The following is a 22,011-nucleotide window of genomic DNA, read 5'->3' as shown; positions in this document are numbered from 1 at the left end:
TGAACAACCTAGATATTGGAAAAGGCCCAATTATTGATACATACTGGTTTTTCAAAAATAGGATTAATTATCCATAACTAATAGAAACTAGAAATTTTATAATGTATTTGTTTAAAGCTTCTCTGGTATCAATTTTCTAAAAGTACCTGGACAATATGACTTGGTGGGAATAGCACCTATCTTCTTTTAGTACATATTTGTATACTTTAATACACATGGAGATTATTTTGTAATGCAGAAGGAGGTAGTAGCTTGGTTAGGTCAAGTTTCCCTAGGGAGGAAAGTGAAAAGGAAATTAAGTAAATTTATTATATCTCTTACCCTTTAGGCTCCCTTAGGCCAGTTCGAATCACATTGATTAAAGAAGTAAAGGCTAGAAGCTGATGAAACTATTTTTCATAAAATACTTGATGAGATTCTGTGTGAAGAATGAATGCCAGAAATTGACCTATTTTAAGAGAGATTTGGGGAAACACTCCAAACACTTCCCTATAGAAACTAATCCTGTGCTATTACTCTAAGAATCATGAGATGATGCTCTTGGCAAGGACTGTGATATTTTCACCATGAGTGCCATCAGCTGTATCAGCAGAGTGGCTTCATAGAGTGACTTTATACACAGTGGATGTCAAAAATGGTGGATGCTATATGATGAACTGCAGGTGATTCATTGGCATTAAGATTGGTTTATAGGCATTATGAGACATGCCTTGGGGGTTCCCAGAAATAGCTGAGATATGCTTTGAGACACTGCTTGAACATGAAGCTATTGTCAAGAATCATCAGAATTGGGGTATAAAAAAATAAATGTGATTTCACTTGTGCCCCAAAGCTAGTATTTCCTGGAGAACTTTAGAATTACATATGGTTACACACAATTGATCCAGGCATCTTGTTTAGAGAACATAACCATATATTGTCAGCCAAATCATAAATCAATAGTTTTAGCGTTTTAGAATTTAAGAAATATAATTAGTACTTAAAGAAAATTTACCAATAAAAATAATACAATTAATTAAAAATTTTAACTAATGGAATTTTTTTAATGTTTATTTATTCTTGAGAGAGAGAGATACAGAGCATGAGTGGAAGAGGGCAGAGAGAGAGGGAGACACAGAATCCAAAGCAGGCTCCAAGGCTCCGAGCTGTCAGCACAGAGCCCAGCGGGAGGCGGGGGGGGGATGCGGCTCGAACCCACGAACTGCAAGATCATGACCTGAGCCGAAGTTGGACACCCAAACGACTGAGCCACCCAAGAGCCCCAACTAATGAAATTTTTTAATGTTTATTTATTTTTGAGAGAGAGAGAGAGAGAGACAGAGTGTGAGTGGGGGAGGGGCAGAGAGAGAGAGGGAGAGAGAGGGAGACACAGAATCTGAAACAGGCTCCAGGCTTTGAGCTGTCAGCACAGAGCCTGACGTGGGGCTCAAACTTGGGAACGGTGAGATCATGACCTAGGCCGAAGTTGGATGCTTAACCAACTGAGCCACCCAGATGCCCCTAACTAATGGAATTTTTTAAATATATTATTACAAATATGAAACAGGAAAAAATAACATTTTCTTCAATTCATCAGTTAATAACAAATACTATGATGCTAAAACAGAAAATTACAGTTACTTAATGAGGCAAATAATTGCCAATTATAATCTTCCTAACAATCCACTTAAGGTATGAGAGTCAAGAATCAATATACTTGAAAAACATATTAAAATTGATTTTACTTTTAAGGGACATTGCCTTATAGTACAGCCTTACCTCATATCCTAGATATAAAATTACATCACAAGAAAATCTCCTCCCACATCCCATCAAAACCTCAGGCCCAGAATTTCTGCTTTCATTCATTAAGGAATGGCAGGGACTAGACATTCCCTCTCACCTAAAAGACTTAGACAAAATATATGAAACAACAAGCAGCATTGAGAGAGAAGAAAAACACAAAGTGAAAGCTGAAAATGCCCCAGCTTACTGCCAGGAGAGAGTTTTCAAGTTGCAGTATAGAGAGGGGGAACCCAAACAGAACTCAGTGGTTTTCTTGAGTTGAGAAGACAAAGTTCAGGGTTCAGAAAGGCAGTAGCTAAAACTGTTAAGGTAGAGAATTGAAGAGGAGAGCGTTGCACGGAGGGGTGGGAGGAGGAAGAAGGTTGTGGGGATAAGCATGGGGTCCTCTTTGTGTCTTTACTTGATCACTGATCAGTGCATGTCATTAGAGAAACTCTGTCTCTGGGGAAAGAACCACTCAAAAGGAGTAGAAATCCATAGAGCTTAAAAAGGACCAAGAATAGTTCATGTTCTAACCAGCCAGAATGGAGAGACTTTCTAACACATGAGGCATCACGAAGAGTCTTTATAAGGATATTGTGCCATAGTGCTGATATGAAATTAGCCCAGATTAAAAGCTGTCCTGGACCATCTAACAAAACTTCTAAATAAGACTTAGAAGGATCAAATTATTTCCGAGTAACTTAATTCTACCCCAGAATAAAGGCAAAAAAAATATTTAAAGAAATCAAAACAATATCTCTGGCACGTAATAGGTAAAATTTGCAATGTCTAGTTTAGAATTCGATCAGAAAATAACAGGTATGCAAAGAAGCAGGAACACACAATGTGCAATGAGTAAATAACTATAGGGGATGCAAAAATGATACAGATGATAAACTGAATTAATAAACAAGAATGCCGAAACAGCTATTATAAATATGCTCCATATATTCAAGAAGGTAGAGAAAAGTATGAGCATAATAAGAAACATGGAAGACAAGTAAAGAATCCAGATCAGGGGTGCCTGGGTGGCGCAGTCGGTTAAGCGTCCGACTTCAGCCAGGTCACGATCTCACGGTCCATGAGTTCGAGCCCCGCGTCAGGCTCTGGGCTGATGGCTCAGAGCCTGGAGCCTGTTTCCGATTCTGTGTCTCCCTCTGTCTCTGCCCCTCCCCCGTTCATGCTCTGTCTCTGTCTGTCCCAAAAATAAATAAACGTTGAAAAAAAAAATTAAAAAAAAAAAAAAAAAAAAGAATCCAGATCAAACTTCTGGAAATGAAAAAGAAATACATGGAAAAAATACACTGAATGAAATTAACAGTAGATTAAACACTGCATAAGAAAATATTAATGATTATAAAGACATTGTAATAGAAGCTATCTAAAATGAAAGAAATAAAACTAAGAAAAAAAACTGTGACATGAGCTATGGAATGAGAAAAAATGAGCCTGACCCATGGAAGTCGGGAGGGGAGCAGAATGAAAATTGAAGATTTTACTTATTTGGGTCGTTTCCTTTTTCTTTTTGATAGATCTGCCTACGAGTTTATCAATTTTGTTAATTCTTTCAAAAAACAAGCTCCTGGTTTTTTTTTTTTAATCTTTTCTACTGTTTTTCTGATTTCAATACCATTGATTTCTGCTCTTTATTTCCCTTCTGCTGGTTTTGGGCCTTATTTGCTGGTTTTTTTCCAGCTCCTTTAGTTGTAAGGTTAGATGGTGTATTTGAGACATTTCTTCCTTCTTTAGGAAGGCCTGGATTGCTATATACTTACTTCCCTCTTATGACTGTCTTTGCCTCATTCCAAAAGTTTAAGACTGTCGTGTTTTTATTTTCATTGGCTTCCATGTACTTTTTAATTTTGTCTTTAATTTATTGGGTAACCCATTTATTCTTTAGAAGGATGTTCTTTAATTTCCAAGTATTTGTGGTCTTTCCAAAATTTTTCCTGTGTTTGACCTCACATTTTGTAGTGTTATGGTCTGAACATGTGCAGGGTATGATCTAGATCTTTTTGTACTTGCTGAGGACTGATCTGTGACCTAGTATGTGATCTATTCTAGAGAATGTTCCATGTGCACTTGAGAAAAATGTGTATTTTTCTGCTTTAAGATTAAATGTTCTGAATATATCTGTTAAGTCCCTCTGGTCCAGTGTGTCATTCAAAGCCATTGTTTCCTTGTTGATTTTCTGCTTAGATGAACTGTCCATTGCCTAGCCAGATTTATCAAAAAGAAAAAGGAAAGGACCCAAATAAATAAAATCACGAATGAAAGAGGAGAGATCACAACCAACATAGCAGAAACACAAAATAATACTAAGAGAATATTATGAGCAATTAGATGTCAACAAATTGGGCAATCTGGAAGAAATGAACAAATTCCTACAAACATATAAACTACCAAAACTGAAACAGGAAGAAATAGAAGATTTGAACAGACCCATAACCAGTAAAGAAATTGAATCAGTACTAAAAAACCTCCCAAGAAACAAAAGTCCAGGGTCAGGTGGCTTCCCAAGGGAATTCTACCAAACATTTAAAGAAAAGTCAATACTAAAAGGAGGAGGAGGAGGAGGAGGAGGAGGAGGAGGAGGAGGAGGAGGAGGAGAATCAATACCTATTCTTTTGAAGCTGTTCCAAAAAATAGAAATGGAAAGAAAACTTCTAAACTCATTGTATGAGGCCAGCATTACCTTGATTCTAAAACCAAAGACCCCACTAAAAAGGAGAACTATAGACCAATTTCCCTGATGAACCTGGATGCAAAAATTATCAAAAAGATACTAGCAAAATGGATCCAGAAATGCCTTAAAAAAAAAGTATTCAAATGATCAAGTTGGATTTATTCCTGGGCTGCTGGGCTGGTTCAATATTCACAAATCAATCAACATGATACATCACATTAATAAAACAAAGGACAAGAACCACATGATCCTCTCAATAGTTGACAAAATACAGCACCCTTTCTTGATAAAAACTTTCAAGAAAGTAGGGGTAGAAAGAACATACCTCAAGATCAGAAAGGCCATATATGAAAGAGCCACAGCTAATATCATCATCCCTGGGGGAAAAACTGAGAACTTTACCCCTGAGGTCAGGAACACGACAAGGACGTCCACTCTCACCACTGCTGTTCAGCCTAGTGTTGGAAGTCCTAGCTTCAGCAATCAGACAACACAAAGAAATAAAAAGCATCCAGATAGGCAAGGAAGAAGTCAAATTTTCACTCTTCATAGATGATATGATTCTCTACATGGAAAACCTGAAAGACTCCACCAACAAACCTGCTAGAATTGATCCATGAATTCAGCAAAGTCGTAGGATATAAAACCAATGTACAGAAGTTGGTTGCATTTCTATACACCAATAATGAAGCAGCAGAAAGAGAAAATAAGGAATCAATCCCATCTACAATTGCACCAAAAACAATAAAATACCTAGGAATTAACCTAACCAAAGAGGTGAAAAATCTATACACTGAAAACTATAGAAAGCTTATGAAAGAAGTTGAAGAAGACACAAGTTGAAAAACATTCCATGCTCATGGACTGGAAGAACAAATATTGTTAAAATGTTGACACTACTGAAAACAATCTACACCTTCAATGCAATCCCTACCGAAATAAAATCAGCATTCTTCACAGGGCTATACCAAATAATTCTAAAATTTGCATGGAACTAGAAAAGACCCCAAATAGAGTAATGTTGAACGTTGTAATGTTGAAAAAGAAATAATGTTGAAATGTTGAAAAAGAAGACCAAAGCTGAAGCATCACTATTTTGGACTTCAAGACATTATGGTATTGGCACAAAAACCAACACATAAATCAATGGAACAGAATAGAAAACCCAGAAATGGACCCACAAGTGTATGGCCAACTAATCTTTGACAAAATAGGAAAGAATATCCAGTGGAAAAAAAGACTGTCTCTTCAGCAAATGGTGTTGGAAAACTGGACAACGACACGCAGAAGAATGAACCTGGACCACTTTCTTACACCATACACCAAAATAAACTCAAAATTGATGAAGAACTACTTGTGAGGCAGGATACCATCAAAATCCTAGAGGAGAGAACAGGCAACAACCTCTTTGACCTTGGCTGCAGCAACTTCTTACTAAACACGTCTCCAGAGGCGAAACAAAAGCAAAATAAACTATTGGGACCTCATCAAGATAAAAGGCTTCTGTGCAGTGAAGGAAACAATCAATAAAACTAAAAGGATACCAATGGAATGGGAAAAGATATTGTAAATGACATATCAGATAAAGAGCATCCACAATCTATAAAGAATTTACCAAACTCAACATCCAAAAAAACAAATAATCCAGTGAAGAAATGGGCAAAAGACATGAGTAGACACTTTTCCAAAGAAGACATCTAGATGGCTAACAGATATGTGAAAACATGCTCAATGTCACTCATCATCAGTGAAATACAAATCAAAACCATGATGAGATACCACCTCACACCTATCAGAATGGCTAAAATTAACTCAGGAAATAATAGATGCTGGCAAGGATGCAAAGAAAGGGAAACACTTTCACACTGCTAATGGGAATACAAACTGGTACAGCCTCTCTGAAGAAAACAGTATGGAGATTCCTCAAAAAATTAAAAATATAATTACCCTACAACCCAGCAATTGTACTACTAGGTATTTATCCAAAGGATACAAAAATTCTGATTTGAAGGGGCACATGCACACCAATGTCTACAGTAGCACTATCAACAATAGCCAAACTATGGGAAGAGCTTAAATGCCCATCGACTAATGAATGGATGAAGAAGATGTGGTGTGTACACACACACACACACACACACACACACACACACACACACACACACACAAATAGAATATTACTCGGTGATCAAAAAGAATGAAATCCTGCTATTTGCAACAACATGGATGGAACTAGAACGTATTATGCTAAGCAAAAGAAGTCAGAGAAAGACAAATATCATATGATTTCATTCATATGTGGAATTTAAGAAACAAAACAGGTGAACATAGGGAAGGGAAAGAAAAGTAAGATAAAAAGAGAGAAGAAGGCAAACCTTAAGAGACTGTTAAATATAGAGAACAAACAGGGTTGTTGGAGGGGTGTTGGGTGGGGGGATGAGATAAATGGGTGATGGGCATTAAGCAAGGCACTTGTTTGGATGAGCATTGGGTGTTATATATATGTTAACTAACTTGGATTTAAATATTTTTTTTAAAAAAAGTTGGAAGAAAAAATGGCTGATATCTTCCCAAATTTGGTGAAAATTTTAAGCCCTCAGACCCAGAATCTCAACAAACCTCAAGAACAAGGTATATGAAAAATGTTTCATCAAGACACATCATAAACAAATTTTTAAAAATCAGTGATGAAGAAAAGTAATCTTAAAAGTACCCTCTCTGCCCCCACAAAACTATAGACAAATATCATCTCACACTTAAATGGCTATGATCCTAAAGAGAAAAGATAACAAGTGCTGGCCAGAATGTCAAGAAAAGGGAACTTCTGTACATTGTTGGTGGGAATGTAAATTGGTGCAGCCACTCTGGAAAATAGTATAAAGTTCATCAAAAGATTAAAAATAGAACTACCATTTGATTCAGCAATCCCACTTCTGGGTATATATTTAAAAGAAATGAAAACTGTATCTTAAAATATCTGCACTTTCATGTTCACTGTGGCATTATTTACAGTAGCCAAGATATGAAAAAAAACCCCAAATGTCTGTCAACAGAGGAATAAATAAAGAAAATGTCCATATATATGTATATGTATGTATATAAATTTGTATGTATACACGCACACCCACCCCTACTCACACACTTGGGATGTTATTCAGCCATGAGAAAAAAAGGAAATCCTGCCATTTGTGACAACATAAACCTGAAGGAAATAAGCCAGACAAAGGAATACTTTATGATCTTTCTTATATGAGGAATCTATAAAAAAAAAAGAGTGAAACTCATAGAAGCAGAGAGTTAAACAGTGGTTATGGAAGCTGTTTATGGGGGTGGGGTGGGTACAAAGTTGCAGTTATGTAGGGTTAATAAGTCTAGAGATCTAATGTATAGCATGGTGACTCTAGATAATGTTGTATGGAATACTGTAGATTTCAGATGCCCTTATCACACACACAAAACGGTACCTATGTGAGGGGATGATACATTCATTAGCTTGACAGGAGTAATCATTTCATCGTGTATATGTATATCAAATCATCATGTTACACACTTTAAACATAGACCTTAAAATAAACGAGCAATCCAAAAGAGAGCAAAGCAGATGTCAAAACACCTTTTATGATCTAGCCTAAAAAGTCACATATCATTATTTCTTACACATTCTATAGGTCAGTATTTATTCATTGTGGTACGGTACTAAACACAGGGACTGAATACCAGAAGGCAGGAACATTGAGCACCATCCTAGAGGTTGGCTATCACACCTTGCCTTTTCTAGAACTGGAATATGATTAAATCAAGTTTTACATACCTGCTTATCATGTTCCTTTTTTAACAAAACTTTTCTATTAATTTTCCACTCATAATTGAACCTATAATAAACTTATTTAAACTATCAGGCATATTGGTTCTATTATTTTCATCATACCCTTCAACTTCATTCTTGATCCTAACCCTCCTCAGCCCTTGTCAGTCTACTTGTCATGTAAGTTATAACAACACAAATATAGTGTATCTAGAAACAATACTCTCCTAACTTCCATTCTCTAAATGGAGACTAAAACTCAAATGAAATATTCATAAAAATAGCATGTCAGAATAGAGGCAGAATACGTCAAATTTTCCTATATCTGATTTTTTTTTAAATCTGCTAGGGTCCCTGGCTTTCCATAAGCAACGTTCTTGGCCAATTCTTATTTATTTACCTAGTGGTATTACAAATTCTTAGCAAATTCAGATGACAAAACATATGCCTCTAAAATAGGAATTATCGGGGCGCCTGGGTGGCGCAGTCGGTTAAGTGTCCGACTTCAGCTCAGGTCACGATCTCACGGTCTGTGAGTTCGAGCCCCGCGTCGGGCTCTGGGCTGATGGCTCAGGGCCTGGAGCCTGCTTCCGATTCTGTGTCTCCTTCTCTCTCTGCCCCTCCCCCCTTCATGCTCTGTCTCTCGCTGTCTCAAAAATAAATAAAAACGTTAAAAAAAAAATTAAAAAAAAAATAAAATAAAATAGGAATTATCAATTAGTGTTTTTTTCCCAAGATCTAAGAGGTCAATTTTAATAGCAAGTCATCCTTCTATTGACCAAAACAGAAATGAAAGTATCAATAACTAGAGAAGTTCTCACAACACAAGCCAATTCTTAAATTAATGGGCTGGATAATTCATTCTGTTTAGTAGACTTCCTGACTGTAGTGATCTAAATTCATTACTTCTATCTTTTGACATTGACAAATCAGTTACATGTATTTTGTAATCTCTGCAAAAAAAAAACAAAAAACAAAAAAAAACAAAAAAAACCCCACAACTCTTATACTCCCTTAAAATTTGTTCAATGAAGAAAATAATGGCCAATTTTTTTTCTTTTACTTCCCACCAACTAACCTTAATATATGTTCACATATCCCATGAATTGAAATAAAGTTAAAATAGCTATTTTTGCAAAACTCATTCTATGGAATGCTTTTACCAGGGGTTGAAGCAAAGAGACTTTTAAAATTTAGGGATTTTTTAAGAAGAGTTTTCTCACTCTAGATATGTTACTATAACTACCGCTCGTCAGCCAAATCCAGTCCACCTCTTGATTTTGTGGATAAAGTTGTACTGGAACACAGTCCCGCTCATTAATTTACCTACTGCACGTGGCTACTTTTGCACTATAACAGCAGAGTCTAGTGGTTGTGACAGAGACCACATAGCCTGGAAAACCTAAAATATTTCCTATCTTGCCCTTTATAGTGAAAGTTTGTAACTCTGACACATCACAAAGTAAACAGGGAGAACTGTTATCTAGCTGAGGTAAGATACAGGTACCCAATTTTAAGATCTGGGTGTATTCTCATTGCATTGTACCAAGTGACAGTAGTGAGAGGAAAATGTCCCACCAAAACTTACTCATTAATTTTTTTTCTAGAATTTAAAAACCACAGCAGTGTTGCCAACAAAAATATTTGTAGGTTTGCAAACCACTGGTTCCTTGATAATACACTACTTCAGTCATCATGCATCTAACTGCAATTAGAATCGTATCTAGTAAGTATGGACTCATGGTTACTATGCATGCAAGCCACTCAAAATGGCAATTTGCAGTCAGACAGCAGCTAAGATTTTCAGCTTGGCCTGAGGATGCCAAGGCCAAATTGTGGTTCCCAACAAGTAGTTCCTATAAGAACTTCTCTTTACTGGGAAAGCAAAGGGTAAGTTCAATATCATTTCTCGCTAACCAACTTTTATGTGCCTCGGTCTATCTGACAAGGCAAGTGTGAATTCAAGTTCTATCATATCATGTGTTCGTGCTTTCAGGGAAAATACAGGCTAGAACCCTTGACATTAGCGCTTACCCACTGAGCTCCAAATGACCATGGGCTGTTACAGAATTTTGGTGTGCACCTGTAAACTCTTTTAAGAATATTTAAAATCCACTGGCAACAGCATTGCTATTGAAACAATTCACTGAAAAGATGCTGAAATCCAGCCAAATGCATTTCTTGTTTCATTTTAAATATGCTAACCTTAGTAAAAGATGTTTAACTTGCTGCTCACTCTTCTTGGGGTTTCTGTATAATGTAGTACCTATGGGAATATAAAAGGTGATCAAACTATGGAAATTAGTAACCAACCACATCCAACTGGAGAAAGCAGAGCCACAACTTGGGCTCTACTTAAGCTCCTCATTTCCCTAATAAAACTTTTTAAACCCCTTTCTGTTGTATTTTTTTTAATGGAGATACTGACAGCTTGTGTACTGTTGTTTGGCACTTCTAGTGGAAGCAGGAAAATTTTATAAAGAATGAAAATGTTTTCCTTTATTTAAAAGTAGCAGGTGTTAACTTAAGTTTCCAAAATAATTTGGAAACTATGTCCTATGGAAGTCCATAAATAGTTCTGAAAATCACAGTGTAGTACTTTTATATTTACTTCCCACAATTAAAACAAATTCTGATGCCTCAACAGTGTGCTGTGAGATCGCTGAACTAAGAACCAGGAAATCTTCGCTTTCGTCTCAGCTCCAATGCTGTCTTTACAACTTGAGGCAAATAGCTTTATCTGAGTCTCAGATCTATCATTTGTTCATTGCTAAAGTACATTTCAGAGCAATGTTTTGTCTGCATTTGTATTTGTACAAAGTGAGTGCGGGATTTGAAAAATACAAATCTGGTGCCATCTCTGTTCATCTTCCAGAGAGCAAAACAAGGTAGAAACAATGGGTCTGTAATCATCTCACTCCACAGGTTAGTGGTAAGCCATATGAAATGATCTGGTCAATGCAAAAGATTAGGAGATTCTCTAATCATGTATTTGAAACTTCACCATTTTAATTGTCAAATTCTATTGAAAATATTTTGGGTAACAACTTCACAGGCAGAGAGTACATGGAGAAGGTTATAAAGCATATAATTACTAACTTTTAGAATAGGCTGGTTAAGAATGTTGGTTGATGAAATCTTATTTCTAAGTTCTATAACCACTAAATATGCAGGTGATGTTTATGACTTGATATGTGATCCGAGGTAATTAAATTATTTCCAAATAAGCCCATGATTATTTCAATTTCCAATAGTTTTTAAAAAGAAGAAAAATATTTGTGTGTGGTCTAGAATTAAGTTTAGTTTGATATCAAAAGATGTTTTTCTCAAACTCAGTAATTTTTTTCTTGAATTGTTTTCTAGAATTATATTTCATCTTTAATTCTCTTTTCCAGTTTATGAAATTATTTCTCCCTGAAAGTTGTGAATTGATCTAAAATAGCAAGTAGATGGACTATCAGTAAATAAATTTGATGACTCAATTCACCACTGTAAGCCATTACACTCTGTTATATTCAGACAGAGTAGGCTAACCACAGTTAAGTGTTTCCAGTTATTCTTACTCTTTCTGCACATTTCATTTACCTTCTTGATGCTTTTTACCTTACAGAAACATAGACACCTATGAGGCAGAGATTATGGGTAGATATTTTTAAACCAGCCTGTCGGGTTTACTTTTGAAGAAGAGCTTAAAAACAGCTAAGCTTTACTGATATGCAACCATGTTAAACTGAGTGGTTTTAATTTTTTTCCTTACACTACTGATTATGAACAAAGCATGTAGTGCTATTAGGAACATACTGTGCTGCCCATAACTTATAATTAGAAGAATATTAGCATTTTCACTCTTAGTTTCTAATAGTTATTAGTATAGTAATACTGAAAACTGGGGAATAAAATGGCATATTTATTTTTTCAAACCCTTATCCTTCTCATATTCCCTAGACAAAATTTTCCATATAACTTGCAGTAATTCACACATTTGGCCTCATGTAACGTTACTTTTGCAGATGCAGAAATTAAAATGGCTGCCTTTTTCTTTAGAAAGTTATAAATTTAAACCCTATTAAGATTAAATGATAATTAGAAACGTAGTTCATATAGTTCTTTTAGTATCATAAAAATGACTATGACAAAATAGTGATACAAACCAGTTTTAAATATTACATTTTAACTTTTAAGTTGAACTAAAGAATACATTTTTTTATTTTGTATTTATTTGAATTGTATTTATGATTCTCAGTGTAACATTGGTTACACTTTGGCTGTAATAATTTGAGAATTTTTTTTAGAGAACTTAACAGCCTGACTTAACAAGCTTTAATGTCGCCACAATAGTGAATAAAATATCACCTCATGAACACAGACATAGGCTCACAGAGCACAGATATATGAAAGACACATTCCAAACAAAAAGAAGAAATAAAATAGCCATTCCCTTTATTAGGTAACTATCTGTAATTCACATTGTAGCAAACTGCCTGCAAAGCTCTGCTTACCCAGTACATGGGCTTTCGATAACTCGGGTTCCTGAATCCACACTCCTCTCCCTAGCCTCTTGATGAGCATGGGCCTTTTGAAGAAATAGGAGAGAATCTTCAATAGCACACAGTTCTTCACCTAGGAGTAGAGAAGAGAAGCCATAAAACCCACTTTGGGATATTTTTCCTACGGAGACTAACAATAGAGGAATTAGTGACATACAGACTACACACAAGGCCAATCCAGAATAAAATTCTCCTCAGTTTCCACACGCCTTTTCATTTTAGATTTTAAGTGAGGCTAATCAGGGCCATGTCCTCAGACATACACCATTGTTATGTAACAATATGTCCGTAGGTCAGAATATTCTAGTTACTATCTCTTTGCCCCATCCTGTCCCATCTCCACATTTTCACAAATAAAGTATCCCCCAGAATATCCCTGAAGAGACGTCAACCAGAAGCTCCATTGGGCCTCAAGAGATGGTGGCAGGCAGTCTGGCCTAGCAGTTTGGAGGCTTGTCTCAGTGAGCCTACTCACCAGGGCACTAGAAGAGGAAGCCTCTTACCATGCCACAAAGAAGAGTTGGATCTAAAGGGTCTGAAAAGGCAGCATTTGGGGTCAAACTTCATCAAACTTATTTTATTTTTTTATTGTATTTTATTGTATTTAAAAAATTTTTAGACCTCAGCTGTAGCAATTTCTTACTTGACACATCTCCAAAGGCAAGGGAATTAAAAGCAAAAATGAACTACTGGGACCTTATGAAGATAAAAAGCTTCTGCACAGCAAAGGAAACAACCAACAAAACTAAAAGGCAACCAACGGAATGGGAAAAGATATTTGCAAATGACATATCGGACAAAGGGCTAGTATCCAAAATCTATAAAGAGCTCACCAAACTCCACACCCGAAAAACAAATAACCCAGTGAAGAAATGGGCAGAAAACATGAATAGACACTTCTCTAAAGAAGACATCCGGATGGCCAACAGGCACATGAAAAGATGTTCAACGTCGCTCCTTATCAGGGAAATACAAATCAAAACCACACTCAGATATCACCTCACACCACTCAGAGTGGCCAAAATGAACAAATCAGGAGACTATAGATGCTGGCGAGGATGTGGAGAAACGGGAACCCTCTTGCACTGTTGGTGGAAATGCAAACTGGTACAGCCACTCTGGAAAACAGTGTGGAGGTTTCTCAAAAAATTAAAAATAGACTTACCCTATGACCCAGCAATAGCACTGCTAGGAATTTACCCAAGGGATACAGGAGTACTGATGCATAGGGGCACTTGTACCCCAATGTTTATAGCAGCACTCTCAACAATAGCCAAATTATGGAAAGAACCTAAATGTCCATCATCTGATGAATGGATAAAGAAATTGTGATTTATATACACAATGGAGTACTACGTGGCAATGAGAAGGAATGAAATATGGCCCTTTGTAACAACGTGGATGGAACTGGAGAGTGTGATGCTAAGTGAAATAAGCCATACAGAGAAAGACAGATACCATATGGTTTCACTCTTATGTGGATCCTGAGAAACTTAACCGAAACCCATGGGGGAGGGGAAGAAAAAAAAAAAAAAGAGGTTAGAGTGGAAGAGAGCCAAAGCATAAGAGACTGTTAAAAACTGAGAACAAACTGAGGGTTGATGGGGGGTGGGAGGGAGGAGAGGGTGGGTGATGGGTATTGAGGAGGGCACCTTTTGGGATGAGCACTGGGTGTTGTGTGGAAACCAATTTGACAATAAACTTCATATATTGAAAAAAGAATTAAAAAATTTTAATGTTTATTTTTGAGAGACAGAAAGACAGAGTGCAAGCGAAGGAGGGGCAGAGAGCAAGGGAGACACAGAGTCCGTGGCAGGCTCCAGGCTCTGAGCTGTCTGCACAGAATCCTACGGGAGGCTCAAACCCATGAACTAGACCATGACCTGAGCGAAGTCGGATGCTTAACTGACGGAGCCACCCAGGCACCCCTGCATCAAACTATTTTAGCTAAAATTCCAGACACCTGAAAATAGAACTGCCTTTTAAAAGTGTGACTTGAACCACAGTATGTATGCAAGAATGTGATCATTTAAGCAATATGAAAAGTCTAATGACATACTAAGCAAGAGTACTAAAAAAATTCTCTGAGACTCTTTCTTGACTTAGTGCCCAGGCACAATCTGAACAGAAGGGGAAGAGTCTATAGCCTCTTAGCCATGCCCTTCTGGAATGAATTTTTCTAGCTTGCCCAATATCCCTTCAGCTTCTCATGTTTTGCTGAGACCCAAAGATTCTGCCAAATTTAAAGGAAATTTCTAGACAAAAATAGCAAGGGAAAAGAGGGGGTGAATCTTGAATTGAACCCCTGAGAATAAAACCTTTTCAGCAAGATACAAGATAACGGATTTTTTTTTCATTTGAGAGGATTGATATTTTTTCTTTGTTTATTCTCACCAACAAAGCACAATCCCTGTTCCTACGGTGAAGAGTCTTGAATATGTCTCTTTTCTAAATAAGCACAGCAAAAGGTTGTGGTTTCCCTAGCAACAGATGACTTCTTTCTATTTTTCTTTTTTGGGAAAAAAATGTACTTTGGATTTATAAAGAAGCCTTTCATCATGGGTATCAAAGCATTCTATGGCCAAATTGTCACCCTGCCCCAGCAAAGTAGATAAATAATATCCTCCCCACTTACATGGGGGAGAAAAATGGCAGCTGGAACCAGCAGCTTCAGTGGGAACTTTATCTCTTGTACTCTGGGCTGTGTTCGTTGAACCTTCAGCAGCAGCCCTGTGAGAATATTGGAAAGGGAGGGTGGCAGAAAACCTTAATGTGACCCCCAATTAGATCCTCCCTATGGGATCCCCTCCACTCGAGTGTGGGTATGACTTGTGATTTGTTTCTAATCAATGGAATATGGCAAAGGTGTGAGAGATGACTCCTTTAATTAGGTTAAGTTGATAAGACTCTGTCATAACACACTGCAGAGAGATTCTCCTGCTGCTCTTCAAAGAGTGACCACCATATTTTGCCAATGGAATTGGGAGAAGACCTTTAGGACATGACGGTGACCCCTAGTCAACAGCCAGTAAAGCCAGAACTATCAGCCATGCAGCTGCAAGGAAATGAATTTTGTTAATACCTTGGAAGAGGACACCAAGCTTCAGAAAGGTACGAAGCCCAGTTGACACCTTGATTGCACTTTTTGAGACCTTGAGCAAAGAATCCAGCTAAGTCATAGCAACCTCTGACCAATGGAAACTGAGATAATAAATGCATGTTGTTTTAGGTCACTAAGCTTGCTACCAGCAATAGATAACTAATACAGGGGATTCTGCAAATGGATAGTTGCTAGACTGAGGTGAGTAGTTGGATGACAATAAAAAGAGAGAGAATGAAATACGGCCTTGGAAAACAGACACATCCAAATCTGTCCCTTTATGTCTGATGTCTGACTTTAACCCCTCTAAACCACAACTTCATTTGAAGAATGGAGATAATACTTATGCCCGCATGCAGCAATATGGATTAAAAATAAAGGAAAAAAAGTATCTGGCATGGTGCCTGTCATGTAGTTGTTGTGCAATAAGAGATAGTCAGCAATAGATACAGTCATTATACAAAAAGAGTTTTGACCCTGTTTCCAGAGCTCTAGTAATTGCAACATGGACAGGAGGCATTCTGTAAGCTGGCATCCCCCTAGTGAGAAAACTGATTGATGGGATCAGGTCAATGGAGAGGTTTAAGAAGTCAGCTCACCTTCCATCCCACTGGGATCGCACAAAACTTGGAGCAAAGGTGGTAGAATTTCAGAGCTTAATCTATTTGGAGCTTGGCAGTGGTTGTTTGGTGGCTTATTTGTCTTATTCTGTTGTAAAAGATACATTGAAGACATTGTCAAAAACATTATGAGGCAGGGGTATGACTGAAGAATGAGTCAGTGCAGGTGCACTTATTCCGGAAGATGCCCAAGTGGAGTATCCATCTGCAGGAGCTTGTATGAAGAGGTAGAGAAGAGAGGAAAGTAAAGGAGAAGCAGAGAGTCAAATCAAGTGAAACCAAACACCATGGTACAATGAGAAGGTCCAGAGGCAGATCAGGGATGGGGTGAAAAATCCTTCAATCAGGGCAGAACCATAGAAGATGAAGAATGAGAACAAGGAAGGTGTTAATTTCATAGGTAGAAAGTGTGCTTTACATGGATGACTCTAGCTGCTTTAAATTTGAGACGCGAGCATAGATAGACATGACTCTGGGTTGTAGAAAACTGAAGAGATATGGCCCATCTAATAAGAGGATAACCTACATTTAAATGGTTCTGTGTTCAATAAGGAGCCTACTGCCACTGAAGGATAAAATCTTTGGGTTTTCTCTGTGTTTGAGATAGATTTCTACACAAGATGCCCAGCAAAAGAAGCTCACGGTTTTGACTAGAAGTGGTCTGACTTCCTCTAATACACAGAAAATACCAGAGACTCCCACACCTCCCTGCACCATAATTTGCTCCTAGATAGCCATGTGCAAAATCCTGCAGTAGACATCACCACCTAGCAACTCACCAATGCTCTCCTTTTGGAAGATTCATTTATAGTTAGGAGATTTGCACATAGTTAAATTTGTGAATTCTACTATTTATGTATGTTTTTCTTTCATGAAGCCATAGAGACATGTAGTTTTGGATGACTGAAAAACAAGAGTTTGTGATAGATTCCTTTTCTTACTGCCAATGTTTGATTAAGACATACAGAGTAACTGAGCACTCAGGAGATTGTGTGTCCTGCCCCATGTAATCCAAAATAAAAGCAATATGAAACTCTTTTAAAAAGTCAAAATTCTCATTTTCTCCCTGATGAGTGCTTCAATGCTATGTTTTTTAATTTGAAATACCAATTTTTTTCTGCAAAAAAATGCCCCTCCTTTCTCTCCAGTCTCATGCTTTGCTGGTTCCCAAAGCTTATTCTCAGGGTCTTCAGTCAAGTCTCCTAGAAGCAAGAGTCTAAAAGTACATTCTAGTGCAACTCATTTTTCTTAATGTTTTATTTATTTTTTGCGAGTGTGGGTGGGGGAGGAGCAGAGAGAGTGGGGACAGAGGACCCGACGGGGGCTCAGTGCTGGCAGGCTGACAGCAGTGAACCAGATGCAACGCTTGATCCCACAAACCCACGAAATCATGACCTGAGCTGAAGTTGGACGTTAAACCAACTTATCAATCAAGGTGCTCCTGTGCAAATGATTTTGAGACAGTTTTCTCAGGATAACTCTAGAGGGAAGTGAAGGAAACAGAGTATGCATACGTAGTATCCTAAACAAAGATGTGAGTTAACGGAAACCAGTTTCAGGCTGAGTTTATGGGTTCAGGAGCCTGAATGGTAACCCTCAGTAGTTCTAGCTTTGGGTGGGATTTTGTACTGTGTATCAGTCAGCCATTGGCCATAGCTGTAGACTGTCCCAGAGATGGGCATAACTTCCCAGAAAATTTCAAGCTAGGTGGCTTCAATTGGTGAATGGGAATTCTTCCGGGAGGGTATAGCTGTGAACTATTAGCAACTAACACTGTAAGCGACTGGGGATGACTATACCAGCACAGCAAGGGGGGGTCAGAATGGGAAACCAGAAGTTTCCACTACATTTGCTATGTTTGTCAGGAATCCAGAACAATCTACTTTATAATGAGACTTTCTTTAAAGACTCCCAAACAAAGAGAGTATGTAATTACCTATATAATGTGGTTGAAATGAGCCTGGATATTCAACTCTTATTTCTTTGGGTTGAATTCTTCTCTCTTCACATGGTACTCAAATATAATGGAAATAAGAGGTAACATGTGTAGCCACACCCCCAGCAGACTCTAAGCCAAGAAAAGACCCAGAAACAGGGAAGGAGACATAGGTTTATTGGGAGAACTTATATACAGCGAGTCCAAGAGCATGGACAAACCATGTGCTACAGGATCTATGTGCAGCAAGTTTTTATATCATAGTAACTTCACCTAACAACTATCAATGGCCCTTCCCCTTCCTGCATAGCCACTGTTTCCAAGGATATCAAGGCCTGCCATCCAGACGCTTTTCATTATAAGGGAGATGCTCCTGGATGGCCATCCCCAGATCCCCTGACCTTGAATGCCGAGCAAACATTCTTCTGCATATTCTGTTTGATGGGAATATGGAGGGGGGACAGGATCTCTACATTCTTTATATAGTGATTAACAGAGGCATTCAGGGTGTGCTTGCACAAGCTACCTAACCAGTATGTACCATGCAACATGACATCCTTAGCTCCTAAATGAAAATTAGCTTCTTGGAGAAGCTAATTAGCTTCCTTAAAGCTGAGGAAGAGAACTGGCTGGGGAAATGGAAAGGGAGCACAGCTTCAAAAATTGGAGGGGTGGGGGTGCCTGGGTGGCTCAGCTGATTAAGCTTCCAACTTCAGTTCAGGTCATGATCTCACGGTTCGTGAGTTTGAGCCCTGCTGTCAGCTCAGAACCTGCTTCAGGTCCTCTGTCTTACTCTCTCTGCCCCTCCCCTGCTCTCTCTGTCTCAAAAATAAGAATAAACATTAAAAACAAAAGAATTGGAGGGGTGGGCACCCAAGAGGAGAGGCAAAGGGCAGCATAGCATTGTTGCCTCATTTTCTCATTTTGCCCAGTTGAGCAGCTAGTCCAGGCCTCTGGCAGGCTGAGTTACACCAGTACCCGCCTAGCACACCTGCAACTGCAAAGTGAGCAGAGGCCTTTATAAGATTAACTATTAATAAGGCTGAGAAACAAAGAACACAGGACAAGAAAAGAGCAGCCGAACAATGCTTTCTCATACCCAAAGCGGCAAAACGTTCTGCACACAGAACGAACTCCCAGATGACAGGAGAGGGGAAAGAAAGCAATTCAAAGTCTGTAGGGGGGAGAAAAGGAGCCAAGGGTGTTTATAATAAAAGTTAGTAATTTCAACCCATCTTGGAATAAATGGGAAGTCAGAGCAGTCGCTTGAGAAAAGAGATGATTTATTAAGGAGTCTGAGTAAAGAGTTCCTGACAGATTATAATAACAAAAAAATTCGATAGAATTCACAATTAATGAAGAAAGGGAGATCGTCATCACTGTCAGAGCAAGAAACTGCTGATCTCTGAACTTTGGGCTTCAGTTGTTAGATGAGCACGTGGGCAGCCGAAGCCAGGCGGTAAAGGATCCTGCAATGAAACAGGTGCAAGGAGGGAAGGCCAGGCTGCAGCCTCGTGCGTTGGTGAATGATTTATCTGGCAGAAGGCCCACTCCTCCTGGGAACTGCATATCTTTCATAACTTTTCTGGTTGGAATGAACTTCTCCATTTGAACTAAGTGTGAATAATGTAACTATGCTGCTGCCTAAGATTTTATGAGATGGGCCTTTATTTTATACTGATTTCCCAGCAGTAGCAAAAGGGAAGGAGAAAGATGAAGAATGAATTTTAACTTTAAATAGAAGCAAGCTGCTTTTCCTGACCAGATTTGAAGAATTGAACTCTCTCTTGCCACTGGAAAGGAAAGAGTTGTATCTCTAAAAGTGCCAAGGAGAACGATGTAAAAGAATTTTTTCTCAGTGTGTTTACTTTGGGATAGATACATAAATGCATTTCTCTTCACAAAAGTTCGATTTGAATGAGAACATCTGATAATTTACTAGGAAGTTCCTATCTACATCATGTTCACTATTTTTCATGCTCACTTAAAATGTCTCTCATCATTCCTATACAAGGTATAAAACAATAGTCTTTTTTTTTTCCACTACCACTCTAGGTCACTGCTTGAATATTAATAACAACAAAATAATAGGATTTAATATTCAGTGAGTGTTAGGTGCCAATGTCCTAATACAGTGTTTTACATGTATTAAATAATTTAATGCTCAGAACATTCTTTTGAAATAGTATGATGGTTAATTTTATGTCAACCCAACTGGGCCATGACATTCAGATATTTGGTCAAACATTATTCTGGATGTTTCTGTGAAAGTTGTTTGTTTTTGCTTTTGTTTTTAATGAGACTAACAATTAAATCAGTGAGTAAAGCAGATTGCCCTCTGTAATGTGGAGGGGTCTCATCCAATCAATTGAAGACCTTAACAGAAAAAGAATGGCCTCCCCCAGCAAGAAGGAATTCTGACAACTGACTGCCTTTGGGCTCAGATGACAATTCTTTTGCAACACATCCTATCGTTTCTGTTTCTCTGCAGCACCCTGGCTAACACAGATAGGTACTGTTATTTTTTGCCCTTAGATGAGGAAACTGAGGATTGTTAGCTACATTTGTCTTGAATCAACTTGTAACCCCTGGCTGGGTTTTCACAATTTCTTAATTCTACTGTTTAAAGCACTGAACCACAAGGCACTTAAATAATCAGACATTCCACATAGCTGAGAGCACCCATAAAACGTGAGTTTGTTTATTCCATGGACAGGAAATTTACTAAGAGCAACTCACACCTAAAGCAGCTGTCAGTTTGACCCAGTGTCATCACGAAAGCCTAGATTCTGCAAATCTTTTCACTTCTTTGACCAAAGTTGTCCCTAAAATAGTCCCCTCCCAAACGTGCCAAGATTAAAACGTCCTATTAAGTATTCGAATTATACAATTCAAAATTGTACAGTTTTGTGGAAAAAAGAATTTGTTTTACTTTAGAGTTCCATTGACAAAGTTTCATTTAGTCAAGTAAAAGATTTCTACAAGAAATCTAAGAGTGATTTTCTTATTTATAGATTAGTGTCCAGGTAAAAGGCAGAAAAAGTTTAATCTTCATCTTATTTTTATTATAAAATAGAGACATTAAACAGTATATTAAATTTAATATACATGAAAATTTTAAATGATTCCAAGTAGTAAGCAAGCTTTGATTTTATTAAAATTTACTAAAATTCTATCAAATTTTCCCTATCTGCATAATTTTTACAGATTATTTCCCACCATTCTATAAGTAAATGTGAGAGAGAGAGAGAGAGAGAGAGAGAGTGTGAGAAGTCTAGACAAATTACTTAGGATCAGTGAGCCTATTCAGAAATAAAAACAAGTTGTATTAATAAATTTTTAAAGTACATTCCCCCCCCCTTAAGGATTCAGACTAACTCAGAGATACTACTATTAGTAATAACATTGCCAAAAAGTAAGTAAAATGTATTCTCGCAGCAGTTTTGTCAAGAGTAAATATAACATTGCTAAAGTAAAATGTCTAACCAAGGACACATGGTGCCACATTAGAATTAGTGTTGTGCTGGGGCACCTAGGTGTTCAGTCGGTT

General features: G+C 37.7%; 1 long non-coding RNA gene across 1 annotated transcript in view; it reads right to left on the bottom strand.

Moving 5' to 3' along the window:
- The window catches only part of LOC147581672 (uncharacterized), a 53,225-nt gene that overhangs the window by 3,397 nt on the left and 27,817 nt on the right, over nucleotides 1-22,011 (bottom strand). Inside the window, exons 2-3 of the long non-coding RNA XR_015249722.1 lie at nucleotides 12,758-12,878; nucleotides 10,464-10,524 (exon numbers count right to left, since the gene is read on the bottom strand). This is a non-coding gene — a long non-coding RNA (uncharacterized LOC147581672). The remainder of the gene's footprint in view (nucleotides 1-10,463; nucleotides 10,525-12,757; nucleotides 12,879-22,011) is intronic.

The sequence above is a fragment of the Puma concolor genome, chromosome B1, assembly GCF_028749965.1.
Source record: "Puma concolor isolate L17-30 chromosome B1, mPumCon1.1.hap2, whole genome shotgun sequence".
NCBI classification, from domain to species: domain Eukaryota; kingdom Metazoa; phylum Chordata; class Mammalia; order Carnivora; family Felidae; genus Puma; species Puma concolor.
Note: the sequence above shows the minus strand (reverse complement) of the source record. Positions and strands in the feature narration are given on the sequence as shown.